This window comes from Arvicanthis niloticus, chromosome 2, assembly GCF_011762505.2.
Source record: "Arvicanthis niloticus isolate mArvNil1 chromosome 2, mArvNil1.pat.X, whole genome shotgun sequence".
NCBI lineage: Eukaryota > Metazoa > Chordata > Mammalia > Rodentia > Muridae > Arvicanthis > Arvicanthis niloticus.
Genome location: NC_047659.1, coordinates 59,842,879 through 59,861,229, shown reverse-complemented (window position 1 = coordinate 59,861,229; position 18,351 = coordinate 59,842,879). Strand labels below are relative to the sequence as shown.

The following is an 18,351-nucleotide window of genomic DNA, read 5'->3' as shown; positions in this document are numbered from 1 at the left end:
ATGTGTACCTGCCACATACACACACACACACACACACATACAGAGAGAGAGAGAGAGAGAGAGAGAGAGAGAGAGAGAGAGAGAGAGACTTATATGTATTCATAAGTTCTGATCATTAGCCCACTGGTGTAGGTTCTCATCTCGTTTAGGATAAAGAACCCTGCTCTGTGTCTCACCACCCTCCATGTCTGCGCACAGCCACCTGGCTCTCTTCTCACACTGTTTCATAAGTCCGGTACACTGATCTGCTCTCTCTCTCTCTCTCTCTCTCTCTCTCTCTCTCTCTCTCTCTCTCTCCCCCATCCCATTCTTAACCAAGCACATTTCCTCCTTTTCTTGAATCTTGCCTCCTACATTCCTGCTCAAAAATCCTCTCTGGAATGTGCCCAGCTAGCTGAGCTCCCTGGCTACACTCTCCAGCCAGACTTTTGTCTCTCCTACAGAGCACTGCTGCTCTGCTCCTGTCTGATATGCAGTCTGTGGGGGAGAGTACTGTTTTTTCCGCCGCTCCTGCTCACCTTGCTGTCTACCCTCTGTCAATGCTTCCAAGATGAATAGGTGGAGATGGATGCTCTGCCCTTAGGAAGTCCCTAGGATGAGCATAGCATCTCCTAAAATGAACTCAGGCAGACACAGAGGCTCAGAATACTCTGATCTATGCCTTTGAGGCATCCCAAGAGAAGTTCTGCTGGATGCTGGAGAACTGTGCCTAGAGCAAGCTTGAGATGCAAAGTCAACTGTGGGCTGTCCTCAAGGTTCATTCCAGCAGAGAATACATAGAAGTTCAACCTGACACCTTTGGGAGCTGGCTGCCTTCCCAACGAGTGGGCAGCACAGAGCAATGGCTCCAATAGCATCAGACTGGAGATTGAGGTGAGACTGTATTTATTCATGGAAAGACAAGATGATGAGAAAGCTATGATGTGCCTGCTCTCCCCAGCCCAACCCTGAGTCCACTGATGGCTACAGTGCTTAGCAGCCTCCTCCCTCAGGAAGTATATCTGCATCTCTTTGGCCATACTTAAGGCTCTGTCTTTATGCCTCTACATCCCCACCCCAAGTACCCCATAGCACTGTGCTCAGTCCAAAACACTAAGTGCTTATGTTTCTGAATCTGTCTCCCCAACCAGGCTGTAGGCTGCTCAACCAAAGTGACCTAGTCTTATATCTCAGGGAGCGTGTGTGTGTGTGTTTGTGTGTGTGTGTGTGTGTGTGTGTGTGTGTGTGTGTGTGTTTGTGTGTGTGTGTGTGTGTACATGCACAATCATACATGTGCACTGGTGAAGCAGAGGTCAATATTTGGGTGTCCTCCTTGATTGCTCTCTACTTTACTTTTTGAAACAGGTTTCTATCACTGAACCAACTCAGCTAATCCCTACTGGCTAGTAATTTTTGTGTCTCCACCTCTCCATCACTGGAAGTATAGGTGTGAGCCATTGGGCCTTGTTTATTTGATTGATTAATTGATTGATTAATTGATTGATCAATTGATCAGTTGATAGTTTGATTGATTGATTTTTATCAGTGTGCTGGAGATAGGATTCATGTTCTCATGTTTGCATAGTAAGTAGCTTACTGACTAAGCCATCTTCCCAGACCTTTATCCTCTATCATGAGTACCCAATGCCTTGAAAACAACAGTCACTTGGAAAAAACTCACTTTAGAGGTGAGAAGACTAAATTCCACAGAGGAGAAATTACATATTCCCCCAAAGTCATAGATACATGGTTCACTGGCAACACCAGAAATTTAACCCAGTCAACATCTTTCCCTCTGCCTTCAAGGGATGGACCTCAAAATGACTCTCAGGACCAGGACCTCCAAAGGCCTATGGGAACATTAATCACCTCTTTAAGGAGAATCCGAAAAATAAGATTCCTGGATGCTCCCAGAGAAAAGGAGACATAGCTTGTTATGTCCTTTGCTTATCAGCTGTAAGGCTGATCTTATACATCAGCAAAATTGATGAGAAATTCATTATGGTCCTTCTCCCATCCCTCATTCCACCTAAGCATTTTCTAAGACTCAAGCATCCTATCACCATGCTATCATTCAATCTGTCAACCCCACACAATAAGCCGTTTATAGGTAGTGAAAAGGTTTTTAGGCTTTATCTGCTTCCATATTTTTGTACAACCTGATTTCCAGAGGGTAGAAGTGACTTTCCAGATCACCATGTGGTCCTTGGAATTCTCTAAACTTGGGGACAGACAAGGTCCTTGTGGAGGTTTATAGAAGCAAGGAATCAGGCCAAGATTTAAACCACAGATTGGGCTGTGTTGTTTTTCTGATTAAAGGGCTTCAGTGCCTGCACTCTACCCTTGAGATAAGTGCATCCTTCTGGGTGTGTTCTCCAAAACCCCAGGCACTGGTTTCCTCTGCAGACACAGACCACAGAGCTCTGAGCCATAGCTCCCAACTTAGCACATTCCAACTCTAACCACACTCTTACCACTTCTCACCCGAAAGACGTTCCCTACCTCCCTGGCTAGTCAACTCCTGCTCATCCTTCCACTGTGATTACCCATCTTCTTTCTCTATAAAGTCTTCCCTGCTAATCTTCCTGTCCCATACAACATCCAATACATCCTGGGCTATATATGCACTAAGCTCAGCATTCCTTCAGACCAGTCCACAAAACTGTGAACTCGCCTAGACTAGAATTTCCTCTCTTCTTTATTACTGTGTTTCTACTGGAAAGCTCTGCTACCAGAAATCAGGGAACCTTTAGCCATGCTATTGGTAAAGCATTGATTGGCAAGTATGAACTACCCCTCTGCTTCTTAACTTCATAACATCAGAGGCTGATGAACATTGGCCCAACAGACATCTGTACTTAAAGCAGGGACAACGGTTGTAGAAGCAGCTCATGAAGAAGGCTAAATGGTACAAGGATGCCCAGACTCCAGCCTCACTATCAGTTTGGGATCCCTGTGGAGGGGAAGTCTTCATCTCCCTCTGATTTCTGGCAACTACTTTATGAAGCTCATAGGCTAGGGTGTAGATGGGCAGGAAGCTGTGCAGTAGGGCTGCCACATGTGCAGTAGGGTTGCCACCCTCAACATATATCCTGTTGCTGCCTCTGACAGGATGCTATTGCAGACTCTAGGGCTTATTGTCAGGAGATGGTCTTTCCTGAGCTCATTAAAGGACTTCTGTCCTTTCTCCGGGACCAACACGCCTTTTCCTCTGTTCCTAATAAAACTGAGAGAAAGGGGACCTGGAACACCTCCAGAAGGATGGAGACAGTTCTCCCTTCAACCCTAGGTTTTTACACTTTTCAGGCTGACTGACAATTGTGATCATAGATGGCTCCCATTTGAATGCCCCTGTGCATCTGGGCACTGACAGCCACTGGCTAAACTCAACCATCAGAGTCATCATGTAAGGTCGGACTCATTATTTTTCTTACTTTTACAATAGAGCAAGCCAAGATTTAGAGAGGTGAAAATGTAGGCCCTAGTAGCTGAGTTGAGTACTATAATCCCAGCACTCGGGAAGTCAAGGAAAGAGGATTGTGAGTTTAAGGCCAGCCTAGGACACAGAAAGATCCTGTCTCAATAGTAATAGGAAGAAGAAGAAGAAGAAGAAGAAGAAGAAGAAGAAGAAGAAGAAGAAGAAGAAGAAGAAGAAGAAGAAGAAGAAGAAGAAGAAGAAGAAGGGAGTTGTTTTCTTAAATGTGCCTAATGTCACACATCCCAAAGAAAACAGAAAGGGATTCACATGCACATCTGTCTGACTCGAGCATTCTTTCCCCCTTGCTGCCTCCCTCAGCCATGAGCTTGTTCTCCTCCAATGCTCATAGAGAAATGCAGCAAACTAAGACGAAATAGACTTCCCAGTAGCCAGAATCTCCCTAAAGGGAATCTCGAGGTCACAGGCTCTTCCCTCAACCCTGGGAAATAATTAGCACTAGATGAGAGGTGAAATAACTCCCATCTTGTGTTTGTTCAAGCCTTAACCAAATCCCAGGATTTCTACTCATGTAGAAAGAGGCAGTCCAGCCCTTGTCACTCATGGGACAAGGCAGGTAAAGAGTGGGGATAATCAAAACTAGAAATAACAGGTTGAAGTTCTTAGGAGATGTTATACCTGGCAGAAAAGAAACGTGAGATTCAAACAACCATGGTTTGGGACTGGAGAGATGGCTTAGCACTGGGGGCTCTTGCAGAGAGAGAACCCAGGTTCAGTTTCCAGCACCCACATGGTAGCACACAACCATCCGTACTCCAGTTCCAAGAGATCTATCTAATGCTTCCTTCTGGCCTTTGTGGGTTCCGTTGCATAAACACGAATGCTGGGGGCACACAAATACACATAAAAAATTTAAAAAAAAAATTAAGATGTTTAACATACCAAGCTTCTCCAACAACTCATTCAACTCTTACAGCTAGATCACAGCGATATCCTCCAAGGGCCTGAAATCTAATTGTTTCCATATAAGGGGAATTGCCTAATTCTGTGAAGCGTACAAGGAATCCTGCTTCTATTCCACGGCTAGTTTGCTTGCTTGCTTTGTTTATGTAACAATCTAGAGTGACAGTCTTAGGGCATGAATCCAGGGTTCAAACCTCAAGTTTTGGTAATAATTACTGCTTATAAAACCACAGATAGATATATATTATAACAACTCTAGGATTCTTTTTGGAGTGGTTGAAACACGGTTTCTCTCTGGAACTCTGTAGACCAGGCAGGCCTTGAACTCAAAACGATCTGCCTGCCTGTAGGCAGGTGAAAGGTGTGTAGCACCACTACGCAGCAACTCTGATTTCTATTACTTTGTATTTCTTGGTAGAGGAAGAGGGAAAAGGACTAACATCTTCCTCGTTGGTTTGCTGAGACAACTAAGCAAATTGTTATGTGAAGCACTTAGCATGGTACCTGAAGTTTACTCTCAGATTGGCAGCTGAACTATTGTCATTTCTACTACTGTCCTTTGTTACTTTTACTGGAGCTGTGTTTGCAGCCCTCTAACACATTAGACCTGAGGCAAGCTGGCTGCTGAGTCCCTCTGGCCCACAAACTCTCATACAGCCAGCATTTAGATCCATACTCCCTGAGGAACAGAAGCTATATATCTGGATCTCAGGAGAAAGCAAAGACAGATGGACAGAGAGAAGTGTCTCAGGATAAAGGTAGAATGTAGATCTCCATTCATAGCTCTATTTTTTGCCTGTTTTCTTTGCAAACTTATCACACATTTACCTGGTGCCTATAAAATGATATAGAATTCTCTCTTTTTTAAATTTTTTATTGGATATTTTATTTACATTTCAGATGTAATCCCCTTTCCCCCTCCCCATTCAGGAACCCCCTATCCCATCCCCCCTCCACCTGCTTCTATGAAGATATGCCCCCACCCACCCTCTCATTCCCACTTCCCCACCCATGATTTCCCCCACACTGGGGTGTCCAGCCTTCACTGGACCAAGGACTTCCTCACCCACCTATGCCTGACACTGTCATTCTCCCCTACATATACACCTGGGGCCATGGGTCCCTCCTTAAGTGCTCCCAGGCTGGTAGTTTAGACCCTGGGAGCTCTGGTTGGTTGGTATTGTTGATCTCCTCATAGGGTCAAAAACCCTTTCAGCTCCTTCAGTCTTCTTTCTCACTCCTCCATTTTAAACCCCATGATCAGCTCAATGGTTAGCTGTGAGCATCTGCCTCTGTATATTTCAGGCTCTGGCAGACCTCTAAAGAGACAGCTATATCAGCCTCCTGTCAGCATGCACTTCCTGGCATCCACATCAGTGTCTACCTTTGGTGACTGCACAAGGGATGAATACCCAGGTGGAGCCGTCTCTGAATGACCGCTCCTTCAGTTTCTGCCCCATGCTTTGTCTTCATATTTGCTCCCATGAGTATTTTGTTACCCCTTCTAGGAAGGGCCAAAGCACCCACACTTGGTCTTCCTTGTTCATGAGCTTCATGTGGTCTGTGAGTTGTATCTTGGATATTGCCAGCTTTGGGGCTAATATCCAATTATCAGTGAGTGCATACCATGTGTGTTCTTTTGTGATTGGGTTACCTCACTCAGGATGATATTTTCTAGTTCCACCAATTTACCTAAGAATTTCTTGAATTCATTGTTTTTAATAGCTGAGTAATATTCCATTGTGTAAATGTACCACATTTTCAGTATCCATTCCTCTGTTGAAGGACATCAGAATTCTTTACCTGTGTTATCCCAATCAACCACTACAACATGCATCATATGTAGATACTGTTATAGTTCCCATTTTATAAGTGAACTCAACTGTAAAAGGTTTTAGTGAGATGACTCAGAAGGGACAGGCACTTGCCACCAAGTCTAATGACCTCAGTTCAATCCTCAGAACTCACATAGTGGAAGGAGAGAACTGACTCAAATTGTCCTCTTACACTCACACACATGTGCTGCCACACACATGCTCACATGGTAAATAAATAAATTAAATTAAGAACTTTTACATTTAAGAAGTCTGGAAGCTTGCTCAGCTCACACACTTAATGGTTTGAAGTGAGCACAGCAACTCTTCCCCCTCTAAACACCCAGGCCAGATATGAAAAGACCAGTGCCGTCACTTAGACTCATGGAGATGGGAATAGACAAGCACTCTACTTTTTGTTGAATTTCTGTTTTCCTAAGTTACAACACAAAATAAAGCTTACCTTCTAAGAATGTTGTAGTCACCAGGGCCTTGTGGCCACAGCCCTAAACCCTATATCAACACTGTCCAGTGTGGTGGGCCCTAGCCACCACATACAGCCAGTGGAGCTGATGAACTGAAATGCTTATTTCCACTGATACAATAAGCATGTAGCTTTGTGTGGCCATGTGTGATGAATAACCAGCACAGACTACCTCAAAGTGTGTGCAGATAACAAGCAGGAGAACAAAAACAAGAGGGTCATATGCTAGGGAGATGACTGAGTGAGTGAAGTGCTTTCTACAGAAGGCTGAGGATCTGAGTTCAGATCTCCAGACCCGATATAAAACCCAAACATGGAAGCATACATTTGTAATCCCAACATACTAGTGACAAAATGGGAGACAAGCATGTGAGAATCTGCAGGAGCTCATGGGCCAGCTAACCTATCGTGAACAACAAAAGCCCTGTCTCAAACAATATCAAAGGTGATAGCCAACATTAGGGATGTCCTCCAAACTTTTTCAGTGGCACACATACACACACACACACATACACACACACACACACACCCCACACACACATGATCACAGAAAAAAATAAGAAAACAGGAGAGATCTTCCTTCATAAAAGGGGATAATCTCTATGAACCATTTCCTAGGACATCAAAATGTTTTCATGGAATCTAAGACAACTGTTCCCAGTGGTACGCTCCATTTGGTAAAGCCCCCACCTTTCTTGGCCCCTTTCTTGGCTCAACTGAAGAAGGAAAACACATATCTCCAGACTTCCAACAAGAGCCTTGAAGTGGCAGGAAAAGCCAGAGGGGCAGGCCAAGGTGGCCAGTTTCTATTTAAAAGATGACTTCCTCTTCAAAATAAGCTCTATCCTCCAACCATACAGACAGGGCAGAGGTTATGACAGACATTGTGTTACTGGACATTAAACTGCCTCAGAGGTCACTAGGCACCTGGTAGACATGTCCTGACAGAAGGTTCTTAATCAAACTCACCCCTGCCCCCTGTAAACCTGGAAGCCCTGGGAGGGAAGGAGAGGGGCCAAGGAGGCCAGCTGTCCCAGTAGCCAGGGGTTTTCCCCTCCCCCTCCACATTCCCTGGCTTCTCCACATTGCCCATCCTGGTGTAGGATGTTTGTTAGTTAAACAGACAGGCAGTCTTGCCTGGAACAGACCACCCTGACAATAACACAGGAAGCTCTATCTATTGGGTTTCATCTCCCTGATGCGAGTTCACTTTTGGATGGCAAGCTGTGATGTCCAACCAAATGTTTCCCTATAGCTACCACTGCTATTGTTTTTCTCTCCCCCAGGACCACTCAGCAGGACTGTCAAAGGTCATCTAACTTCAGCTTTGAGGCAATGAGACCTCAGAGGCCAGACCAAGAACAGAAAGGAAAAAAACAGAGCCACAGAGATGGGAGATGGTCCTGAGTCTTGGCAAGGCAAATCTTTAAGTATCGTGGCTTCACCCTTAAACTGGGGTACCTACCTGATAGGATGGGTGTGAAAACGAAGCCAGAGAGTGATTGCTAAGCAAAGGCCTCCAACAGGCAACAAATGCCCAAGCTTGAGCTTCTCTATATTCACACTCTAATATTATTTATGTATACACGTGAGTGCATGTGTGTGTGTGTGTGTGTGTGTGTGTGTGTGAGAGAGAGAGAGAGAGAGAGAGAGAGAGAGAGAGAGAGAGAGAGAGAGAGAGATAGAACATGTATACGTGCACACAAATGTATTTGCAGAAGCCCAGATTTTGGCATCGCTTATCTTCCACACTATCTTATCTCTTTGAGAGTGGATCTCTCATGGATCCTGGAGCTCACCAGTTCAGCAAGGTTGGCCAGCCAAGGATCTTTATAAGAGCTCCCAATCTCTGCCTCCCAGCTCTGAGATTACAAGCACGGGCATTTGGATTTTACATCGGTGTTGGGGATCCAAATTCAAGCCTTCGTGCTTGTGTGGCAAGCACTTTTACCAACGGAACCATTGTCCTAGCCTCCTCTCTCTAAAATTTCTGAAGCTTTCCTATATCCTTCTCCTAAGTTTCTCTCAATAATCGAAACATCTTAGTCTGCGACAACTGACCTCTGGATTTGTTGCCTAAGAAAATCCCTCTAAATATACTAAAGATCATTGTGGGCCTTACACCTCTACCTGGATTCAAGCAAATGTGAGGTTTTTGGCTTCATGAATTGAAATCCATGAATAGATCCATGTGACATAAATAACAGTGTAAAACACCTGTCTGCTGTTAAAGAACAGTGACAATAACTCATATTATTCCAACCCAGATTTCAAAGCATTGTTCAGACTAACAGTGCTTATGATCTTTGAAACAAACTAATGAGGAGACTATTATGATATTTATGATTCTTATTTCCATGTGAGGAAACCGGAATTCGGAGAGTTGAAATGTCTTGATCAAGTTCAGAAGCAATAGACACAGAGCCAAGCCACAGAGCCAAATTATATTTTGCTTCAAATGATACCTTGCATGCAAACATTCATAATAGGATCTGAATTACTGATGAGTCTTACTGTTTACCAGAGCCGTGTGCCCTTTCCAAGGGGATGGGAAAAAAGCCTGCATTTTATAAACAAAAAGACCATGATTAACTACAGACACAGATGTTCAGAGAAACCAGATATTACACACTTGTAAGCCAGGGAACTATATTCATCCTCTGAAGATCTTAGTAATGAGTGTGCCCTGGGTAAACATCATAGTATCTTCAGTCGATAACTGGAAAAGGATACAAGCCATACAGAAAGTGAAGTCACCAGGCTGTGGGGACTGAGTGTGCAGCAGGGGTTGAGCTGTATGTACTGGAGTCAGGATACACACTTGTCCAATGTATACAGCTCAACCATGGGAGATGCTGACTAAATAAGGTAGTTGCTCTAGAGCAACTTAGATAAACAAGACTGGCAGTCTCCTGCAGGGCTGTCAGGGAGAAAATCCAGGAGCAGGCTCTGTTTGGGTGCCTTGAGTGGCAGTCGTGGATAACTCAGGTGACTGTACAGGCAATGACTCTGGGAAAGAATAAACTCGTTCATTTTTGTCCTGGTCCTTCAGCCTGCCCCTCCATTCCCTGGGACTTTATTATTCAGTAATCAATTCAGAGGGCCAGGGGAAAGGCTAATAAATCTCTTCCTTGGTGACACTTCTCCTGCCCCTCCCCCCAAGACTTTATTCTGCCTCTTTGTGGGAGATGAAGACTCCCACCACCTCCTCCCAGGAAGGCTGCTGCTTCCAGCTCTCTCTCCTGACCTCTTCTCCCTCCTGCTTCCAGTGGGCCTTATGGTTTCCATGGGAACCAGAAGACTTAGCAGCCAGAGGTCTCTCACAGCAACGTTGTGTTACTATATATGAGATGGAAGAGGCTGTATGAAAGTGAGAAAATGGCCGAAGAATGTTTTGACCCTCATGCCTGGATCTGTTTTAGGGGAAGGATGAGCTGAGTTTTCTGATTTCCACTTCTAAAGGGCTTTGCAGAGTTAAGCCAAATATGACCTAGAAGCCCTAAAGGAACACACGCACAAAACCCATGCTTACATACACACTCATATAACCACATACAAAAACATCCATGCATACATATTCACACACATTTACACATATACACTTATTCCTTCATGTGTAATACATACACCTACACAGAAACATGTACATATCTAATACACATGTACAGTTAAACATAGTCATGTAGACACACACACACACATACATACAAGCTTCCAAGCCCCACCTTCCCTGGTGCAGCAGCTGGGAACCATCCATTATGAAAGCAACTCTTCCGTAACAAACATGATTCTGCACTTACAACAGCCCCTGATAGTTCTCAGAGTATAAATACCCTTCTGACCTTTGGGAGCTGTTGCCCCTTAGCAGCCTGCTTCCCCCCAACACCTTGTCTCTCCAGCCGCTTGTCTCAAGAATAACATTAAAAACTTGCCTCTCACCTCTATAACACTTGGTGACAGCAGAGTTACAAATGCTGAAGGCTGGAAGGCCATCGGAGCCTTCCCCAGGAGACCACAGCAGAAGCCATCAATCCTGTGTGAAGACAGAGGACAGGTGATAAGTGGAATGGAAAGAGACACCCGTCCCTCAATCTGATGAGTCCCAGCTTAGAGACATAAACCCTTAGCAGTGGATTCAGTTTGGAGAAAAATCCTCCAAGTTGTAGTAATATTTCAAAAAGTTCTCACAGGTGAACCTAGGAAGGCAGCCCTTCTTGCAGAGCAAGGCACAAGCATTCCAGGTGGCTCCTGCCAGCCACTGCAGGAAGCCTAGATTGCTTGTGGGTAATTCTGTGGTTTCAACCTAATGTTTTAGCAAATAAAGTAAGCTAGGGATTAGTTCCCAATCCACAGGGCTGGGTAGACCAGATATTTCTGAGGTCCTTAGTGGGGAAACACAGAGGCTCATCAGCTCAAGCCCATTGAATCGATGCCTTCCAGATCCCTACAAAGTCTGATTCATTGTTTATCTCTAGTAAGAAATAAGGAGACCATGCTCTTCTACCACCAAATCTCACCCCAGCATGGAGAATGCAGTGCAAACCTATTTCTCCTTTAATAAAGGTTATCCTACCTGAAAGTTAACTTGACATAGGGGTCTCAGGTTGTAACTCTCCAACTGCCTAATCTGACATTCAATGATAGCAACTATAAATTCCGTCTGTTATGCAGTCATCATAATACATAATATGTAATAATACAGCGACTCCCCCAAGGTAACTGCAGTGACTGTGAGACGGCAAATACTATACTGCCTGACACAAACTGGTTCAGTCCTGCAGGTCTCTTTAGTGTACTGGAAAAAGGTAAAATGACCATATCTGGTCATATTTTGTAGGGCAAGAAAGGTATATATTCATGCCAAGAGTCTATAACCAATTTCTATATATTCATCAAAATTAATTTTTGAACCAATCAGTTGAGTACTGAGTACATACGGATTCTCAGATCTAAGACCCAACCAGAGCTGACAAATGAAAATCAAAAAAATAAAAAGATAAAAAATCAGAAAAGCAGACACTCTAAGGATGGGGAGATGACCCAGTTAGTCTCGTCGTGTGACTCCTAACGATGGAAGTGAGAGCTGTCTCTGACTTTTTTGCCTTTGAGGACTTTGAGACCTTTTTCTCCTATGGGTTGCCTCATCCGCCTTTGATATGAGGGTCTGTCCCTAGTCTTATTGTAACTTGCTATACCATATTTGGCTCATATCCCTGGGAGACCTGCTTTTTTTCTGAAGGGAAATGGAAGAGGAGTGGATCTCAGAGAGAGAGAGGAGAAGAGGGTGGAGGGGAAACTGCAGTTGCTATATAATATGTGAGAAAAAAAGAAATAAGTTAATCAATTAAAAAAAAATAGGTGGAGAGGAAGATGCTGGCCGTTCATCTCTGGCCTCCACAAATCTACTCACACATACACACATACTCATAAATATGTCCACACAAAATCCCACAGGAATATAAAAGGGAAAAACAAGTCTGCTAAGCAATTTGACTGTTGTACACCAGTCTTGAAGACACAAAGACAAGAAGAAAACACCATTACTGCCATCCAGCTATAAAGAAATTATCAGGTCATGCGTCCCATCTACCCACATTCAAATCCTAACTACTTTCAAGCAACTGCTTAATTTGTAATTCATCTTTCTGATCCTTCAATTTTTTTCATCCATGAAATGGAGCTAATCACAATAGTACCTGCATAGGTAAAACCAATGAAATATTCTGACCTAAGAAGTATCTATCTTACCCAGCATTTAGCTACCACTGTGACTTGTGTTGTTATTAGTAACCCCATCTGAGACTAAAGTAAATGGATCGTAAAAGAATATCAGAGAGCAAAGAAAGGTGATTAAAAAAAAAAAAAAAACCTACTGGTTCTGAGAAACCAACTTGCTCTTTTTGAGGGGTTTGCCGCATAAAGTAAAATGGGGGGAAGACACTCAAAGATTCTTCATTACTCAATTACTTCAAGTTGCACAAAAGAACAGAGGGTAAAAGGAGCTGGAAAGATGCACTGACTGTTCTTCCAGAGGTCTTGAGTTCAATTCCCCAAAACCACATGGAGGTTCACAATCATCTATAATGGGATCTGATGCCCTCTTCTGTTGTCTAAAGATAGATAGCTATAGTGTGCTTGCATACATAAAATAAGTAATTCTTTAAAAACAAAAAACAACAACAACAACAAAAGGCACTGAGCTGAGCCGCAAACACCACCAAGAGCCCTCACAACCCCTGGGGCTTTCCTGCTCACCTTGGTTCCCTGAATGCCATTTTTTTCTGGAAAATTAAAGTTGCTCCTCCTCTCCTCCCTCCCGCCTTCCTCCTCCCAGGGAAACAGAAGTTCCTGAAGACCAGAGAAAAGGTCAGAGGGCTGCACCGGCCTGGCCAGGAGCCACCAACAGCTTCCTGCCAGGAGTTCCTTGTGAGCTGACTCCTACCCCCAAGAAACCCAAATAAAGTCGTCACCCCTGTGGAGAGCATTTTTCCTTTTACGGGATGTATTAAGAAAGATTTCAATTCCTCCTTTTCCAGACACAGCATGGAGAGCCAACCCTTACCTTCCTGTAGCTGCTGTGGTGGTGGGACTTGACCCCACCTCCCCTAAAATGTACAAAGCCACTGTCCTTTACTTCTGATAAGTCCTCTTCATTCTTTTTCCCTTCTATGCTACACTTCTGCACATATTTTAGGCCATAGAAAGTGTCATTATGATTTAAGTCCATGTATCTTTTCAAAATAACTACCAAGGCTTAATTCATTTTCACCCCAGGAAATACAAGTTTAAAGAGAAGCATCCATGTGCCCAATATTTTACAGAAGCTTCATTTCACCCTCTCAAGCTTGTAAGTATAATAACTATAACTTCTTGGCCAACAATAGGAGCTCAGAGGCACTTAACAGTTCACCAGACATTCCAAGCACTGGTGAGAACAGCCTAACATTCCAACTGAGTTTATCCGAATCTAACACTATATGTGTCCAAGTACACCATTGTACAATACATTAGAGATAGAGAGATTTCTAGACTATCTGGGGGATTAAAGAAATCTGTAATAAGAGACCAGATCTGAAAACACTCTCTCATGTCTTTTAAGTCAGCTGCCCAGCTTCATTATTCTGAAGGAGTCTATCTTCTGAGTCCCAAGCTGAGGGGGCATCTGTTCTTCTCTGTGCATGACTGAGGTTTGCTGGCAGAACATCTCACCCAAAAACACTTTTGATGGCAATAATTAGGCATATTTCAGCTTCCCATTCAGAAAGAAGAATAACTAGGGTCTGACAGAGATTTGGAGACAGGAAGACAAGAGGTTCCCAGATACTAGAAAATGTTTTGGCATGCTATTAGATAGACATATGGATATACAAACAAGGACAATGCTAGGGGGCTTTAATTGCAGTACTTTTTGTCAACAGGATCTAGAGTCACCCAAAGGCATGTCTTGGAGGAAGTTTGTATATTTGGGTTTAGGAAGTCAGAAGACAGATTCCAGATGTGGTAGGTACCATTCCAACATTTGGAGTTCCAGACTGAAAAGGACAAAGTTAGCTGAACACTAGCATTCTTTACTCTCTGCTTCCTGATTGCAGACATAATGTAAGCAGCTACTTTGTGGTCTTGCAGCCATGATTTCCCCACTATGATGGACTTACTGTACCTTTGAACTGTGAACCTAAAGAAATCCTTCCATCCTCCAGTTGTTTTTGTCAGATACTTTATCAAAGCAAGAAGGAAAGTAACTAATGTATCTACATAGTAATATATTAATAGAATAGATGGATAGATAGATGATAGATAGATGATATAGAGAGATAATAGATTTATAGTTGATAAATGATATAGATAATATTTATACATATATACATACATGATGGATTGAGATTCAGTGAAAGATATACAGAGATATATAAATAGAGGATTTTCATGGCCCAAGTTGCAAGTAAATTAGAGACAATCCAGTGAGATACAGTAATGTGGCATGTGCAATCAATATAGATTTTACAATAAGACAAAGTAACTTTGTATCCAAGGCCAGATAATGGCTCATGACTTCAAACAATATTTCTAACATTTGGGGAGCTTCTGTTTTGCCTTCAAAATGGTTTTTCTTTAACATTTTTCAGAGGGCTTGGGGCTGGCAGTGTGTGAGAAAAGCAGATGTTCAACAGATGGAATTACTATGGCTTTTATTTAAAATAGTAATGGTGTTAAGTTTTGCTGCGTATCTAACCATGTATATCCTCAGGCTGAATGTAGAAGAAGCAGCTCGCCCATCTTCTCTCAAAGTATATTTGTGGGGAGCTCCAAAGTCCAGAGCAGTTCCAGATCAAAAACTTCCCATCACTCAAAAAGCAACTGCTTTTATATTTCCAGAATAACCACTACTCTAAAACACCTCACCAGCCATCCAGCCTTTGAGAACATGGAAGGTTCAGAGCTTGAGTATAGCTCATGAAGCCCCTCAGTTCTTCCCCAACAATGCACCCTGACAGCCTCCTCCCCACTACTTTCACATCTCCAACCACAGGCTCACTCAAAAGGCTCAATATACTATAGTTTTAATGATCTTGTTTCTAACACCTGAGGCATCCTCTTCTACCTCCATCTGACATGTCTGTTATCTAGGAGAATTGTCTACCAGCCCACCTTATAGTGAGTGTGTGGTGTCGGGAGCACAGCTCTTGTGGCATGTAATGCCACTGATGCTCTAGGTACCAGCTGTACCACTGCTTCACACTGGCCTTTTCAAGCAACCACATGAGCTTTCATATGATCCTTTACTAATGAGAAAGCCTGTGCACAATGCCTAAGACGTGATCATAAGGTTTTAAAATTCTAAGGTTCTTTTCCCCTGTTCCTTGTACTCCACGAACACAGACCTGTATCTCTTACTGAGATTCTTGTAGGCAAAGTGTATATTTTAGTCATCTGCTAATTCCATTTCCCCCTAAAGCTGAGATTCAAATCTGGCCCTCAACACCAAGTAAGCCCTGGATGACTGCTTCCCTTAAACACAGAGGACCGTTGGAGCTTCTTTTTGTGTATTGTGTAAACTAAAAGGAAATGGTTCTGGATCATAGAAGACTAGCATTGGCAATGTCTTCACTTTCATTATAGACACACATGCTCTGGGAAGAGCTTTGATCTTGAAAGACATCTGTTTCTAGGTACCCACAGAAATAACTTTCTGTGTCACCTTAAAGCATCCATTTGTAAAGCCTAAGTATGCTGTGATCTCTTAAGTGGAGATAATGCTTTATGAAAGTATATCACTAGATATAAGGACTATATCCAAAAAGGACTCTAACCCACTCACAACTACACAACAAGAAGCAGCTTCCTCCAACCTATAGGCATAAGTCTGGAAAAAAAAAAGTCAAGGAGATGGCTCAGAAGGTAAAGGCACTTGCTGCCAAGCTTGGCAACCCGAATTTGGTCCCTGGGACCCACATGGTGGAAGGAGAGAACTGACTCCTGCAACTTGCTATCTGGCCTCCATGCTTGTGCTATGGTTCTTGTGTGTTGTAAATATGTGTGACCGTACACACAGACACACACACACACACACACACACATGCACACACGCATGCATGCACATATGCCACATGCACAATAAAGAAATAAAATGTGAGATATTTTATTTCATTTTTAAACATTCTTGGCTGGCCTGGAATTTGCTGTGGAAAGTAAGTTCAAATTCCCAGAGATCCACCTGCCCTTGCCTCTGGGATTAAAGTGCTGGGATTAAAGACATATGCTTCTTCCCACAACATAAGCATAACCTCTCAAGTTACACACTGGTATGCCCTTTCCCATCCTCCCATTGAGAGACTCTGCTCTGTCATTCATGCACACATGAGAATTCACTTTGAAAGAAACTGGAGAACACAACTCCTCAACTGCAGAACAGAGGAACTATGTAGCAGAGGGGAAGAACACTAAATGTCTGAAGTCTCAGAGAGAGCAATGGTGGCGGATATGGGGATCCCATCCCAGCCAGGACTTCACAACACAAGGGAGATGTCTCTATTCCAGTCAGATCATTCAAGAATTACTCTAGAGACTGTGAGCTACCTGACATCCTCTGTCACATTCGTTTTCTGCATAAATAATGGGGAAGTTCTGTTGACTTCGTTTAAAATGCAAGAAGGATATAAATCTGCTTGCTAGCATAGCAAAAATAAACTTGAACAGACTAAACTCACAGGAACATCTCATCACCACCACCACCACCCAGTAGACTGGGTCTTCATAGGTCTGGGACACACTGATAGAGAATAATTTGTCTTGCAGTAAGACCCCTGGTGTCTGTTTCCTTGGTTACACTCTGTGCTCTTGTGACCCAGCACTGGAGAAAGAGACGCTTCCCACCCCTGCATTCGATAAGTCTTGACAGTGCAAGTAGGCTGTCCTTGTGACTCAGAAGCTGGCTCCAAAGATCACTTCTCTGAAGGAGTTTCCAGAAATGGCTGGAACAATGGCAGCATCACTAGAAAGAAGTCTGTCACCTCCCACAGAAATGACTTTGAGGGACAACATATTTTTGAATTTGTAATTTTTGAAACTTTGCCAGAATACCACTTCCATTACAGGGTGCAACTGAAAGCACTGAGTCAAGAAAACAGGAGTTAGTTGCAACGTTGCCACCAGCCCCCTATGCATTTGAGTTATTTTCCCTTCTCTGGGCCTCAGTTTCCCTGTCTTCCCTCAGCCTCTAAAGATATTGATATGATATTTCTGCTATGCTCCAAGCAAAAGCTACACAACTAAAGAGTAAGTCAAACCCAGCCCATGACTTCCATATTGCATCCTGGGAAACTGGAAGGACCTGTTTCTACCAAGAGGAAGGTAATTGGGTCCCCATTTACAACAGACCTGTCACATCCCTACTCACAGCTGTTGTCTGCCCAACTCCTTGCTGGAGGCCTTTGCCCCACCCCATCATCTCTACTGCTCTGAAGACATTAGCCCCTGGTTATAGTCATAGTTGTTGCCCACTTCTAGCAGTAACTCAAAACGTCTGTGTATCTGTGTGTGCAACTCATCCAGACACACAGTCTGGTTTGATGTCTCCCATTCAACTACCTCTTTTCTCAGACCAATACAGTCTCCCACTCAGCAGTACCACTGTAAACTACAACAGGACCAGAATCTCTGTTGCTCTGTCCTTGTCTTTGTCCTCCACTCTTGGTCCCTCCCCCATTTCTTACTTTATCTTGACCACCCACTGATCCTATCACACACTGACCTTCTGTCTTCTGCTCCCTTCCTTACACACATTGCCTTCCTTACACACATTGCAAAACGTTTTAATGGCTCTCTGCGAGCTGCCTCAACATTCTCTAGTCTCTCTCCTCTGCCACAGTCACCTTGGAAAACTCCAACATTTGCTCAGCCCCATCTCTAGGCCTATCACACTACAGCTAAATGCTGCCAGAGAAAACCCACACAACCTGGCTAAGTGATTTCATTTTTTAACTCGTGGACACCAATCTCATGTGGGGAAATCGTCTCTTGGAAATTTTGGGTTTTTTTTTTTTCATTGTCCAGGATAAAATTTATTCCCACAAAGCTTTCTACATGCTCCTCACTTCACCATGTTCACAGCTGGTCTTGTATTATAACTCATTTAAGAATTAGAAGTCTCGAGGAAGGCAGTGGTGGTACACACC

At 43.4% G+C, this 18,351-nt stretch overlaps 1 protein-coding gene across 1 annotated transcript in view; it reads right to left on the bottom strand.

The window, feature by feature from the left end:
* The window catches only part of Aplnr (apelin receptor), an 87,248-nt gene that overhangs the window by 21,826 nt on the left and 47,071 nt on the right, over nucleotides 1-18,351 (bottom strand). The window contains exon 2 of the transcript XR_013108680.1: nucleotides 10,616-10,709. The gene's annotated coding sequence lies outside the window, so the exon portion shown is untranslated. The remainder of the gene's footprint in view (nucleotides 1-10,615; nucleotides 10,710-18,351) is intronic.